A 14,141-nucleotide genomic window follows, 5' to 3' on the forward strand; every position below is an offset into this window, starting at 1 on the left:
CAACAATCAATTCATGGTCATCATTAGATTCTTAATTCCACCAACTGCCGTGGCAGGATTTGAGCCTGGGTCCCTTGGACATAATCTCTGGATTAACAGTCCAACGGTAATACCATTAGGCCATTGCTTCCCCTTTCCTTGTTCTTTCTGTTGTATCATACAACTCATATTTCTGTTTCTGCTGCCAAGTTCTAGGTGTCTCAATATAATAACTATCATTTTTGATGTACATCTAGACCCTTCTCATCAGGAACAGGATTTGTTAAAATGTATTGAGCAGCAATTATGTTGTGATTCAGTTAACAGACTAATCTGGAGGCCTGGATAAATGACCTGGAGACATGAGATCAACCCTCACCTCTATGTCAAAAAAGAACTGCAGATGCTGGAAATCAGAAATTGCAGGAAGAACTCAGCAGGTTTGGCAGCATCTGTAGAGAGGAAGCAGAGTTAATGTTTTGAGTCCAGTGACCCTTCTTCAAAAAACAGCATTCTGAAGTAGGGTCACTGGATCTGAAATGTTAATTCTGCTTTCTCTCCACAGATGCTGCCAAACCTGCAGAGTGTTTCCAATAGTTTCTGGTTGTGTTTCACGTCAGTGTCTGAGGAATTTGAATTCAATCAAATAAACCTGGATGAAATAACATTGCTGTCAGTAATTTTGACTGTAGAGCTATCATTGCGTCAAAAAAACCCATCTGACACCTAATGCCTTTTATAGAAGGAGATTGTGTGTGAGAGACCTTCTTGAAAACCTCAGAACCATAATCATATGTTAGACCCTGGAACCCTTGATGTGCATTTTGCTTCAATGCTTTATGTTATTAAAGAATCCAACAGAATATTTATTGCAGCTCACTATTATATACAAACATTATATTCATGTACGCTTCTCAGTGAGTATGAAAGTACTCAATTACAACATGCAGCACAGTTTGTCAGTATGTCATGCTTGAAGTGGCCCAAGTCAAGATAGTTTCTGAGACCTTTCTGCTCTTAAGTCACATAATTATGCAGGGTTTATATAATGTCTTACAGGTTATTATATTAGATAAGATTCCCTACTGTGTGGAAACAGACCCTTTGGCCCAACAGGTACACACCAACCCTCCGAAGAGTAACCCACCCAGACCCATTCTCTTACGTTTACTCCTGACTAATGCACCTAATACTACAGGCATTTTAGCATGGCCAATTCACCTAATTTGCACATCCTTGGATTGTGGGAGGAAACCAAGCATCCGGAGGAAACCCATGCAGACATCACAACCCACACTCATTCCACACAGACAGGCACCCAAGGCTGGAATTGAACCTGGGTCCCTGGCACTGTGAGGCAGCAATGCTAACCACTGAGCAACCTTGCTGCCCCACAGTGCTGTGGTAACATGTTAATTGTGAGGCATGAAACAACAAGCCTCTCTGAAATAAAGTGGCAAGCCACTCAGTTGTGGCTCATTGCTCCGATAGGAAAAATAAACCAGATGAACTGCCTGGCATCAGAAACAGCAAAGGTACAATCTTCCCAATCAGTGTTGCAAACTCTTCTGCAATACAATCTGAGAGAGTTCTCCCACACATTGTTGAACCAAATGTCTAATATTGTCGTTCCCACTGAATCACAGCCTATAGCCCACATCTCAGAATCTTCTATCACCCACCCTGAGATGGTGAGTTACTTTCAGGAGACATTAGCAAGCCTCCATTTTCCAAACATTGCTCTGATACAATTCTGCCCATAGACAGAGAAATCACTCCCCATTGGCTCCTTCAGTTCTCTTGGCTGCCATTTCTCTGGTGGTGGATTTATCTAAGACTTGGTATAAATCATTAATTAATCACTGATAACTCTTGTTTTCAATAGAAACAGTAATAACAAGCCTGCTGGACCAGTTTCCTGAGTTCCTTTGGCCAAAGCGTCTTTATCTGACAGCTGGTCTTTGTTATTTTATTTCCTTGGCCTTCTGTTTGTAACACAGGTAAGTTGTAGCTTAGTCATTTGCTATGTTTCCACATGAGCAATCAACCCTCTCTAGACAAGGATACTCAGTAAAATGAGACACTGTTTCATAAATCACAAAGAATTAAGTTCAGTCTAAATAAGCTCCCAGCATTTAGAACCCCACTGCTGGTTTGGTTTTGGACCAGGGGTGGTGATAAAAATGGATAATTGGCAGTCCAGAATAAGAAGAATTAACTGGAGGAGAGCTGACTTCAATGGGCAAAGAATGGAGCTGAGCCAGAGAGACAGGAACAAAATTATGGTGGGAAAAACAGTCACTGAACAAAAGGCTATGTTTAAAATAGACATGATTCAGGTACAATCAAGGTATGTTCCCTCAAAAAGCAAAAGGAGAACAAACAAATGCAGAGCTCTGAGGATGAACAAAGGAGATAGAATACAAAATGAAGAAGAAAAAGTGAGTTTATGATGAGTGTCAAGACAAAAACTTCAAGCAGAACACTAAGGTTCAAAGGGGAAGTGAAAAGCATATTGGAGAAGTGAAGGGGGTTTAATAAGAAGATTAAGGTCAGAGGTAAAGCCACCATGGGCCTCCTGGGCCACAGAGAGGCTACGAATGATGGTTTAATGTGAGAATCACCACACCTCAGGGAAGGGGAGAGGTTGAAACTTTGTGGTATCTTCAGCTGGTGCAGGAATTGAAACGCACCTCTGACATCTCTCAGCATTTCAAGACAGCTGTCCAGCCAAATGTACTAACTGATGAGAAAGCACTGATGAGAAAGCACTGTCAGCCAAACATATCAAGGAATTCCAAAGTCTTCTATAGGCACATTAATAGCAAAATGAGGAGTTGAGTCAATTAGGGTAAAAAAGGTGGTTTACACAGTGAATCATAGAATCCTATAGTACAGAAGAGGACCTTTGGCCCTCAAGTCTGTACAACCAAAATGATATTAATTCTACATTAATCTCACTTTCCAGCACTTGGCCCACAAGTTGAAATATAGGACATATGGAGACAAGAGACATGACTAAGGCGTTAACTGAATACCTTGCACCTGTCTTTACCAAGGAGATGGAAGTGACACCAGTTATAGTAATGGAGGAGGAAGCTCTATAACGATAAAGATCAATATTCACCAGGAAGAAGTTTTGAGTAGGCAATCAATACTTAAATTGACAAGGTCCAGAAGCAGGTGTCATGCATCCAAGAACATTTAGGGAAGCAAGTGTCGAAATTAAAGCACCACTGACCATAATTTTCCAGCCTTCCCTAAACTCAGGGGAGGTGCTGACTGGTTAGACAATTGCAGACGTTACGCCTTTATTTGTAAAAAAAACCTATGAAGGTAAGCCCAGCAATGACAGACAATTCAGTGTAACTTCAGTGGTGGATAAAAATCTGGAAACAAATATTAATGACAGAATCAGTTGAGGCATAGATAAATATGTGGGTTAATTCGGAACAGTCAGCGTGGATTTCTAAAAGGCAAATCATGGCTGACAATTCTTGAAGAGGTAATAGAAAGGATCGATGAGGGTAATGTCATTGATGTGGTGTACGTGAACTTTCAAAACTCACTTTAAGCAATGTTACACAGCAGACTTATGAAGAAAGTTATAGCTCATAGTATAAAGGAGATAATAGCAGTCTGGATACAAAATTGGCTGGGTGAAAGAAAATGGAGAATAGTGATCACCAAATATTTTTTGGGTTGTAGGAAGGCTTGTAATGGAGTTCGCCAGAGATCGGGATTGGAACAAAAACAGAAATTGCTGGTGAAACCCAGAAAGTCTGGCAGCATCTGCAGGGAGAAAGCAGAGTTAATGTTTCAAGTCCAGTGACTCATCATCAAGAAATGGTAAATCCACTTTCTCACCAGAGATGTACCGTAGCTGCTAGGTTTCACCAGCAATTTCTGTTTGTGTTTTTGATTCAGATGTCCAACATCCATAGTTCCTTGTTTTACATCAGTTGTGGGAGCCCTGCTTTTCCTGCTTTATTTGCAGGGTATAGACCTTGTCTTGTAAGGGACAGTTTCAAAGTTTGGAGATGACATGAACCTTGGAAGGATTGTAAACTCTAAGCAAGAGAGTTGAAAAGTCCACAAGTTCACAGACATGTTGGTGGAGTGAGCAGGTAGCTTCCAGGTAAAGCTCAATGCAAGAAGTTTGAGACGATCCATTTTGGGGGGAGAAAACATTTGTAACGTCAGGGGTGCAGTACTTAAGAAGTGCAGGAGGGGTCTGGGCAGATTTTCACAGATCATTGAAGATAGTAGGACATGTAGAGAGAGCATATGGTATCCTGGGCTTTAATAATAGAGTTATTAGGGTATAATAGCAAGAAGGTTATGTTGAACTTGTATAAGAAATTTGTTAATCCTCACCAGGTGTGCTGAGCACTGTTGTGAATGCTACAATATTGGAAGGATGTGAACACTTTGGAAGAATGCAGAAGAGATCGACAAAAATGATTCCAAAATGAGAAACTTAATGTATGTGAATACATTGGACAGATTGGATCATTCTCCTTAGAGAGGAGAGGAGGGGTCAAGAGAAGATGTGACAGACATTGCCAAACTCATATGAGGTCTGAACAGAGTAGATAGGGAGAAACTGTTCCCCTTTGTGAAAGGATCGAGAATGAAATGGCTCAGATTTAAAGCGATTTGCAAATGTAATGAAGAAGATCTTTTTCACGTTCAGGTCTGGAGTGCACAGATTTGAAATGTGATGGTGAGTCAATTGAGGTATTGGTGATTATTTAATTGGAAAAAGGGTGAGAGGAAGTGGTGTGTGGCAGGAGTCATAATGCTTGCTGGGAAGCAGTGTGGACATAATGGGCTGAATGGCCACCTTCTGTACTGTAACAATCTATGATTCTGTGACTCTTTCTCTTGTTTGTTTGTGGAATGTGAGTATTGCTGGCTAAGAAGACAGTCAACAGGATGTGATTTATCCATTCCCTGCAGCCTTACAGTGCAGTGGGCAGAATAAATTTCCGAATAATGGGGCTCATGCCAATCACCAGCAGGAAGAGGTGCCATCCTTAGCAAGAGTATCCGATTGACCAGCCATTCCACTAGTGTCAGCAGTGCCACAAGCTCAGTGGTGGGCACAGCTGGTACTGCAGGCAAGGCCACATGTGGGACCAAGGAATCTATAAATCCTGGATATTGGGTCGAGGAAGGTTTGGAAATCTTTGGTTGGGATGGATTTTGCAGAGCAGTTGAGCATGATGCTATGTGTAATTGGAGTGCCCCCAAGTTGCCCCCTGAAAACAACACCCTCCCTTCTTTCCTTCCCACCATTTTATGCATGTCTTTATAAACAAAATGTGGATTCCCACCGACTTGCTTTGCAAAATCCATTTCCGACTCTCCACCCTCAGTACCCTTGTCCCTTGATGAAGATTTCCAATTCCTTCCTGAAGGATCATCATTGAGCTGAAATGTTAATCTTATTCATCTCCCTGTTGAATCTGTCTGCCCTGTTGAATAATTCTAGAATTTCCCGATTTCCATCTCAACCTTCCAGCACCTGAAATTCTTTGCTTTGTAAATCAACTTTCTTTTGTGCCTGGTGCCTGCTTTAGCTTGGTTGTGGGGAATGCAGTTTTGGAAAGTGCTCTTGCAGGACACTTGCCGAAGTGGTGAATGTTGAAGGTGTTCCTTGGTGAGTCAATTAAACAGGCTGCGTTCTCTTGGGTTGTGTCATGCTTTCTGTGTTTCACAAAGTCCATAAGCCTCATCAATTGGATCACAAAACTGTAGAATAAAAACAGAAGGAATGGTCATCAAATTTTACAGCACTGTGGTCAGACCTTACCTTAATTACTGCGTCCAGTTCTTCCCAACAAGACAGACAGACACATGGATACTGGAGACTGTAATGCTAGGAGCCACAAGACTGACCCCTAGAATTGGGGTTTTGAGTTATGATGAAAGATTCAAGAAATTGTACTTTTAAGGCTGCAGACCAGTTCATTTTGAGAGGTGATCTTATGCGGTTATAGAATGTGATTTTACTCAGAATATTAAATTTATGAGATTAGAGAGCTTGGTTTAAAATGAGGAAAAGCAATTTGAGAATTTATGTCTGGAATTCTGCAACACATGAAGAATGATTGACACACAGCACTAATTTCTGCATTGAGCAGTGGAGGCTAAAATCTAGAAATCATTGATGAAGCAATCAGATGTTGCAATGTCAGGGTGTTCACCAATTATTAACGTCTGTATGAAGATGGAGTGATGACCTTCCTCATCCAGGATAAAGCTGTGGTCTCTATATTTATTGCTGCCTTTAATTCCCACGATCGCAGTAATAAAAAGAAAATATTTTGACTAATGTTGCAGATTTAATTTAATAAAGACGATTGCAATTTGAGCAGAGGGAAAGTTGATGAGGAATATGTGTCATCTGAGAATGTAGTAGAGGTCATGGGAAGGGGAGATATCAAGAGGACTTTTGTGAACATTTCATAAATATCATTAGTACAATGTTCCCAGGAAGTTAAAATAAAATATTGAAAGGCATGGAAAGATCATAATATATAAATCCAGAGAGGTGTTGCACCTGACCGAGATCACATCTGGACAGAATCATAGACTCTCTGCAGTGTGGAAATACCATTTAGCCCATCAAGTCTGCATTGACCCTCTGAAGAGCTGCGCACCCAGAACCATCCTCTACCCTACAACCCTGCGTTCCCCATGGTTAATCCGCCTAGCCTTTGCATCCCTGGACACGATGAACAATTTAGCATGGCCAATCCACTTAATCCACATATCTTTGGACTGTGGGAGGAAACCAGAGCACCTGGAGTAAACCCACACAGACATGGGGAGAACTTATAATCTCCACACAGATAGTCACCCAAGGGTGGAATCAGACTTGCATTCCTGGCATTGTGAGGCAGCACTGCTAACCACTGAGCCACCGTGCTGCTACATGCAAAATTGATTGTTTATTTCAAAAAAGAAAAATGGAACACAACTAATTCCAGCCCTTCAAGGAATGAGAATAAATCGAGCAAACAGGGTATTTTGCGGTTGAGAAAAGATAAATTCTTAAATCCTTTTAATGCCTGTTTTAAAGATTTGAATGTTATGTTTTTTTTCCATTTAATGCTTTCTAATTTTCCATTTCATTTTAGGCTGGGATTTATTGGTTACATTTAATGGATTATTTCTGTACTGGATGGATTCTCATTGTAGTTACTCTGTTGGAACTCATTGGTCTCAGCTGGATCTATGGTGGGTATGACTGGGAAAAAAAAATTACAATTGAAATGTATTTATGAGAATACTTTCACCTCTTCAGAGATAACACTACAAAATCTACACTGGATATTGTGCAGATAACTATAGGGTTTGAACAGTTAGTGAGGATTTAGACTTGAGTCAAATGAATAATGACAGAGGCAAAAGTTTAGGATTATAAAATTCATGAACTAATTTTATTGAACTATGTTTCAAAATCACAAGGCTATGATACAGATATAACAGGTGAACAACATCATGCATGTCCCACAGTGAAAAGCAAAATTTATAAACTAATTGACTTGCTATTCAATCATGCCCTCACTTGATAACTACCGCACAGCAACTGAATCCTTCCAATCCAATTAACCTGTGGCATACTTGCCTTCATTGGAAGTGGCATTGACTGTAAGGGTAGGCAAATTATGCTGCAGCTTTATGGAACTTTAGTTAGGTCACACTTGGTGTATTACGTACAGTTCTGGTCACCACAGTAGCAGATGGATGTGGATGCTTAGGAGACGTTTACCAGGATGTTGCAGGGTATGGGGATTTTAGCTATGAACTACATTTAGACAGACTGGGTTTGTTTTCATTGGAATATGAAAGGTTGAGGGGTGACTTGATAGAAGTTTAGAAGATTGTGATGGCATGGATTGAGTGGAAGGTAAGAGGTTTTTTTCCCAGGGTGAAGGGATCAATTACTCGGGGACACACTTTCAAGGTGTGGGGGGATGTTTCGAAGTGATCTACAAGGCATTTTTTTCACACAAAGGGTGGTGAGTGCCTGGAACACGCCTGCGAGAGGAGATGGTGGAAGTAGACACAATAGCAGCATTCAAGAAGCATCTGGACAAATACATGAATAGGAAGGGAATAGAGGGATACAGATCCTGTTCGTGAGGACAGTTTTATTACGGAAGAGCAAAATGTGTAAGCGCAGGCTTAGAGGGCCGATAGGCCTATTTCTATACAGTTGTGTTCTTTGTCCATTCTGACTGTTTCAAAACCCCCAAATATTCCCTTCCACCTTCATAACAGAAGCATCACATGGGTAGATTCTTAACATTGTTTCAAGACTTCTCACTTCCCTGACCACAATGATGATCCTACAGAATCAGGAGATTCCCTTAATGAGATTGTTCCTGTGAGTGTCTTGATCATCATAGAGATTAGGAACATTAATATGCTTCCTGGTCCTTTATCTTGGGACACAGGAATAAGAGTAGGCCATTCAGTCCATCAAACCTGTTCCCCTATTTAATACCATCATGGTCAATCAACACTCCAATGTCTTTTATCTGTGCTATCCATATCCATTCATTCCATTGGACAAGTTTCTTGATCATTTTCTTGCCCTTATGGTGCCCTAAGAATACAGCCAAGGGAATACTATTTACTGATTACCTGTTTACAGGAATTAACATTAGCCATTGTTTCCACTCCCTTAACCATTGTTCACACAAAGATCAGGCTCATCAATTCTAAAGTGATGAATGCAATTTCTTAGCCGACATTTTACATTTCCAGATTTTGGGAGACCATTGGCTGGAAGCTGTACACCAGGATCAGGCAGATGTCCCAACACACTGGCTATATGGGAATTGCCTGGGAATGTACGATACTCATGGAAATACCCAGTGTCAAAAATCCTCTGAATAAGTTCCAACTCTGAGTTAGAGACATAGACTTGAGAAAGTTCTGACTGACTTATAATTACCCAGGAAATGTTAGAAGGATTAAAATCTGCTCTCATTATAAAAACGACTCCCGCAATCATTCACGTTGACCTGACAATGAATAACATTAACAGTCTCCCACCAAGTCATTCACCTGTGACATCACTTCCCATGGGCATGTGACCACCCACCACTCTCTATTCCAGGCAACACACACCTCTCATCTCCACTATCAAACACTCCCAACTCCATACCTGACCAGATCCAAATCTTCCACAACCCTGCTCCACAACCAACATGACTTCACCACATCATCAATCCCCACTCATTGGCACCTTTGGCCTCAACCTTCCACCTCACTTCATCTCCCATTCACCTTGAACACTTGTCTTCTCAAAACAGTGTGAGAGTTCCTTCAAGACCTTTAAATCTTGGAGTACAGATAATCGATTTGGTGATAGGGAACACTCTGTTCATCCTGTTTGAAATCTTCAGCAATCCTTTCTCTGTTTAACCTGTTCATCAATGCCACCTGTACAAGATGAACTTCAACAGAAAACAAGCTGCCCTGAAGACAGGACAGCGCGAGTGATGGTGTCTCTCTGCTTCCTTGCCATTCACAGGGATAAACAGATTCATCAAGGACAGTGAGATGATGATTGGGAAAAGGAATTGGCTTTTCTGGCTCTGGTGGAGAGCTTGTTGGATTCTGATCTCTCCGTGCATTTTAACCGTAAGGAGATGTTACATCTTTGAGTGATTTAAGCTGAATGTAAAAATGTACAGTAAGTCCCTTTCATCATGTTACTGATTTTACTTTCTGTGTTTATTTCATTCAGGCAATCTTAGTCTGGTCCTTAACAACATTTGCCCCTCCAACATATGGACCAGTTGAATACTCTGTCTGGTCAATAGCGCTGGGCTGGTGTATGATCATCTTCTGTATTATGTGGGTACCCATAATAGCCGTGGTGAGAGTTGTCCAAGCTGAGGGCCCCACCTTGTGGCAGGTGAGGAAATGTTTGAAAGATCGGGAAACAGTTTCTGTGACAGCCTCTCAGACTCCTACTTTACAGCAACTTTTAGTAATACAGTGCCTCCACTGCTATATTATATCCCACTGTACTCCCAAGAAGTGTCATAAAGTAAAATCTTACACCAAACCTCACGACAAATTACACAGTAGAAGAACAGAAGCTTGGCTGAACCAGTCGGTGTGAAGATATGTTGAGAAGGAGAAAAGAGAAATAGAGAAGTGGAGATGTATGGAGCAATTCCAAAGTTTAGAGCTTTGACTGCTAGAGACAGACTTAGAGGCATGTAGGTCTCTCAAAACTTGTTGGATTTGAGGTGATTACAGAGGGAAAGTCCTGGGTATTCATGGAAAAGTGGGCCAGGTCTATGCCGAGTCCAAACCAATCCAGAGTCATTTAAAGATGGCAATGAGTTCTGATTCCAGTCGTCAGCCCTCTTCCAGGCGTGGCCAGTTATTGCTGGTCTAGAGTAAGTGCACAGTTAACAATCCCTCACCACTACATTCCCAAGCTGACAGGTTCCAAGAAGCAAGAATCTTCAAGCAATCCTCAACTTTTAATGAAGATGGGGCAGCTTCACCATGGCCCTGGTTCACAGCCTCTCACAGACTTTAGACATTAATCTGGATTTGAGAATTTTTGTGAAAGGTGAGAACAAAACCTCTTATCTATGCCTATTCTGTGTGCCCATGCCCACTGAATGTTAACCCATGCTCGTTCACCCAGTTGGTATTCAAAACAAGATTTGTGAATGGGTATTTGCTTTAGTCAGCAGCTGCATAGTTGCCTCTGTGTTTCTAAAGGTCATTGATTATATGGTTTAGTCAGAAGTTTGGTTGTCTATTCAGAACAATCTTTTGGGGCTTCTCTTTAACTCACAGTAGCCCTTGTTGGAAATGTATTACCACAATGTCATCAATGCACAATGTGTCTCGAGGATGTGTGATCAGGGTTTTGTTAAAAAAACACTGACTAATTAGTATCGTGTTCTCAATAAAATAATAATCTTTTAGATGCAGTAGCTACTTCATAAAATTAGAATAAATTGATTACTTGGTAACGCTGTTTAAATTGAAAAACTGTTCCTGCAATAGAGCATTTTAAAAAAATTCAGTTCGATCTAATTTCAAGATTATTTGGATATAATACGTGTCTCCAGATTTCATTGCAAATGAATATCACAATTCAGTCAGTTTAGACATGGGAGTCTGATCTCTGTAATAAACACACAGATTGAACATGTTTCGCTATAATATGACCTGCTAAGTATTAGAACAAACTGCAATATAATATGATTAGGAACAGCTTTCTTTTACAGTGGAATTAATCGGTGGATTAATATTGTGTAGGAATTGTGAAATATTTCACTTCTGTTTTCATAGAAACTTTCTGCTGCATGTACAGCAGCTCCTGAATGGGGTACGTCAGGTTCCAAGAGATCAATTGTGAGAGGGGACTTTCTAGTCAGAGGCATAGACAGACACTTCTGGGGCCAACAGTGAAAAATCAGAATGGTGTGTTGCCAGGATCAAGGATATGTTGGAGAGAGTGCCGAATGTTCTCAAGGGGGAGAGGGACCAGCAGGAGGTCATTGTACACTTTGGAACTAATGATATAGGAAGTGAAAAGGATGAGATTCTAAAGGGACAATATAGAAGCTTAGGCAGGAATTCAAGAGGAGGTTCTCTAGGGTAGCAATATGTGGAATAACCCTGGTACTACAAGCTAATGAGGGTATGAATAGAAGGAAAGAGCAGATGAATGTGTGGCTGAGGAGATAGTGCAGGGGAGAAGGGTTTACATTAATGGATCAATGAAATCTCTTCTGGGGTAGAAGTGACCTCCACAAGAAGGATGGATTGCACCTGAATTGGAAGGGGATGAATATACTGGCAGGGAAAATTGCTTGAGCTGCTCAGGAGGATTTAAACTAGTAAGGTGGGGTGGGGGGGGGGGGGGGAGCGGAATAGTGGGACCCAGGGAAATAGTGAAGAAAAAGATCAATTTGAGATTGGTTGGGAAAGGTAACTAGTTAAAGCAGGCAAGAACAAAGCAGAAACCAACTACAGGTTGGACTGATAAATTAAACTGTAATTATTTCAATTCAAGAGAGCTAACGGGGAAGGCATGGTTAGGAATATCGGACTGGGATGTCATTGCAATTACAGAGATGTGGCTCAGAGATGGACAGGATTGGCAGCTTAATGTTCCAGGATACAAATCCTATAGGAAGGATAGAAAGGGGGGCAAGAGAGGAGGGGGAGTAGCATTTTTGATAAAGGATAGCATAACTGCTCTACTGAGGCAGGATATTCCTGGGAGTACATCCAGGGATGTTATTTGGGAGGAATTGAGAAATAAGAAATGGATGATCACCTTATTGGGATTGTATTATAAACCCCATCAATAGTCAGTGAGAAATTAAGAAACAAATTTGTAAGGAGATCTCAGCTATCTGTAAGAATAATAGAGTTGGTATGGTAGGGGATTTTAACTTAGACTGGGACTGCTATCGTATCAAGGGTTTTGATGGAGAGGAATTTGTTAAGTGTGCTGAAAAAAATCTTTTGATTCAGTATGTGGATGTACTGACTAGAGAGGTGCAAAACTTGACTTACTCTTGTGAAATAAAGCAGGGCAGGTGACTGAGGTGTCAGTGGGGGAGCACTTTGGGGCCAGCGACCATAATTCTATTCGTTTTAAAATAGTGATAGAAAAGAATAGACTGAATCTAAAAGTTGAAGTTCGAAATTGGAGAAAGGCCAATTTTGATGGTATTAGGCAAGAACTTTCAAAAGCTGATCGCGAGCAGATGTTTGCAGGTAAAGGTACAGCTGGAAAATGGGAAGTCTTCAGAAATGAGATAATGAGAATCCAGAAATGGTATATTCCCGTTAGGGTGAAAAGAAAGGTTGGTAGGTATAGGGAATGTTGATGACTACAGATGTTAAGGTTTTGGTTATGAAGAAGAAGAAAGCATGGGGGCGGCACGGTGGCACAGCAGTTAGCACTGCTGCCTCACAGCGCCTGTAGACCTGGGTTCAATTCCCGACTCAGGCGACTGACTGTGTGGAGTTTGCACGTTCTCCCCGTGTCTGCGTGGGTTTCCTCCGGGTGCTCTGGTTTCCTCCCACAGTCCAAAGATGTGCGGGTCAGGTGAATTGGCCAAGCTAAATTGCCCGTAGTGTTAGGTAAGGGGTAAAATGTAGGGGTATGGGTGGGTTGCGCTTCGGCGGGTCGGTGTGGACTTGTTGGGCCGAAGGGCCTGTTTCCACACTGTAAGTCTAATCTAAAAAAAAATCTAATCTATGTCAGGTATTGACAGCAGAGTTCGAAGGAATCCTTAGAGTATAGAGGCAGTAGGAGTATACTTAAGAGGGAAATCAGAAGGGCAAAAAGGGACATGAGATAGCAATGGCAAATAGGTTTAAGAAAAATCCAAAGGGATTTTATAAATACATTGAGGACAAAAGTGTAACTAGGGAGAGAATAGAGCCGCTCAATGATCAGCAAGGAGGCCTGTGTGTGGAGCTGCAGGAGATGGGGAAGGTACTAAACAAGTATTTTACATCAGTGTTTACTGTGAAGAAGGACATGGAAGATATAGAATGTAGGGAAATAGATGGTGACATCTTGAAAAATATCCATATTGAAGATGAGGTGGTACTGGATGTCTTGAAATGCATAAAAGTGGATAAATTCCCAGGATCTAATCAAGTCTACCTAAGAACTCTGTGGGAAGCTAGAGAAATGATTGCTGAGATATTTGTATCATCGATAGTCACAGGTGAGGTGCTGGAAGACTGGAGGTTGGCTAACATAGTACCACTATTTAAGAAAGGTGGTAAGGACAAGCCACGGAACTATATTTCAGAGAGCCTGACATCGGTGGTGGGCAAGTTGTTGGAGGGAATCCTGAGGGACAGGATTTATATGTATTTGGAAAGGCAAGTACTGATTAGGGATAATTATAATGGCTTTGTGTGTGGGAAATCATGTCTCACAAACTTGATTGAGTTTTTTTGAAGAAGTAACAAAGCAGATTGATGAGGGCAGAGCGGTGGACGTGATCTATATGGACTTCAATAATGTGTTCAACAAGGTTCCTCATGGATTACTGATTAGCAAGGTTAGATCTCGTGGAATACAGGGAGAACTAGCTATTTGGATATGGAACTGGCTCAAAGGTGGAAGA

The 14,141-nt window shown here is 41.2% G+C and overlaps 2 pseudogenes; one reads left to right on the top strand and one right to left on the bottom strand.

The window, feature by feature from the left end:
- Window positions 1–14,141, bottom strand: part of LOC132820027 (sodium- and chloride-dependent neutral and basic amino acid transporter B(0+)-like) — a 640,602-nt pseudogene that overhangs the window by 424,189 nt on the left and 202,272 nt on the right.
- The window catches only part of LOC132820282 (sodium- and chloride-dependent neutral and basic amino acid transporter B(0+)-like), an 85,439-nt pseudogene that overhangs the window by 68,383 nt on the left and 2,915 nt on the right, over window positions 1–14,141 (top strand).

The sequence above is a fragment of the Hemiscyllium ocellatum genome, chromosome 11 (genome assembly GCF_020745735.1).
Source record: "Hemiscyllium ocellatum isolate sHemOce1 chromosome 11, sHemOce1.pat.X.cur, whole genome shotgun sequence".
Taxonomy (NCBI): Eukaryota; Metazoa; Chordata; class Chondrichthyes; order Orectolobiformes; family Hemiscylliidae; genus Hemiscyllium; species Hemiscyllium ocellatum.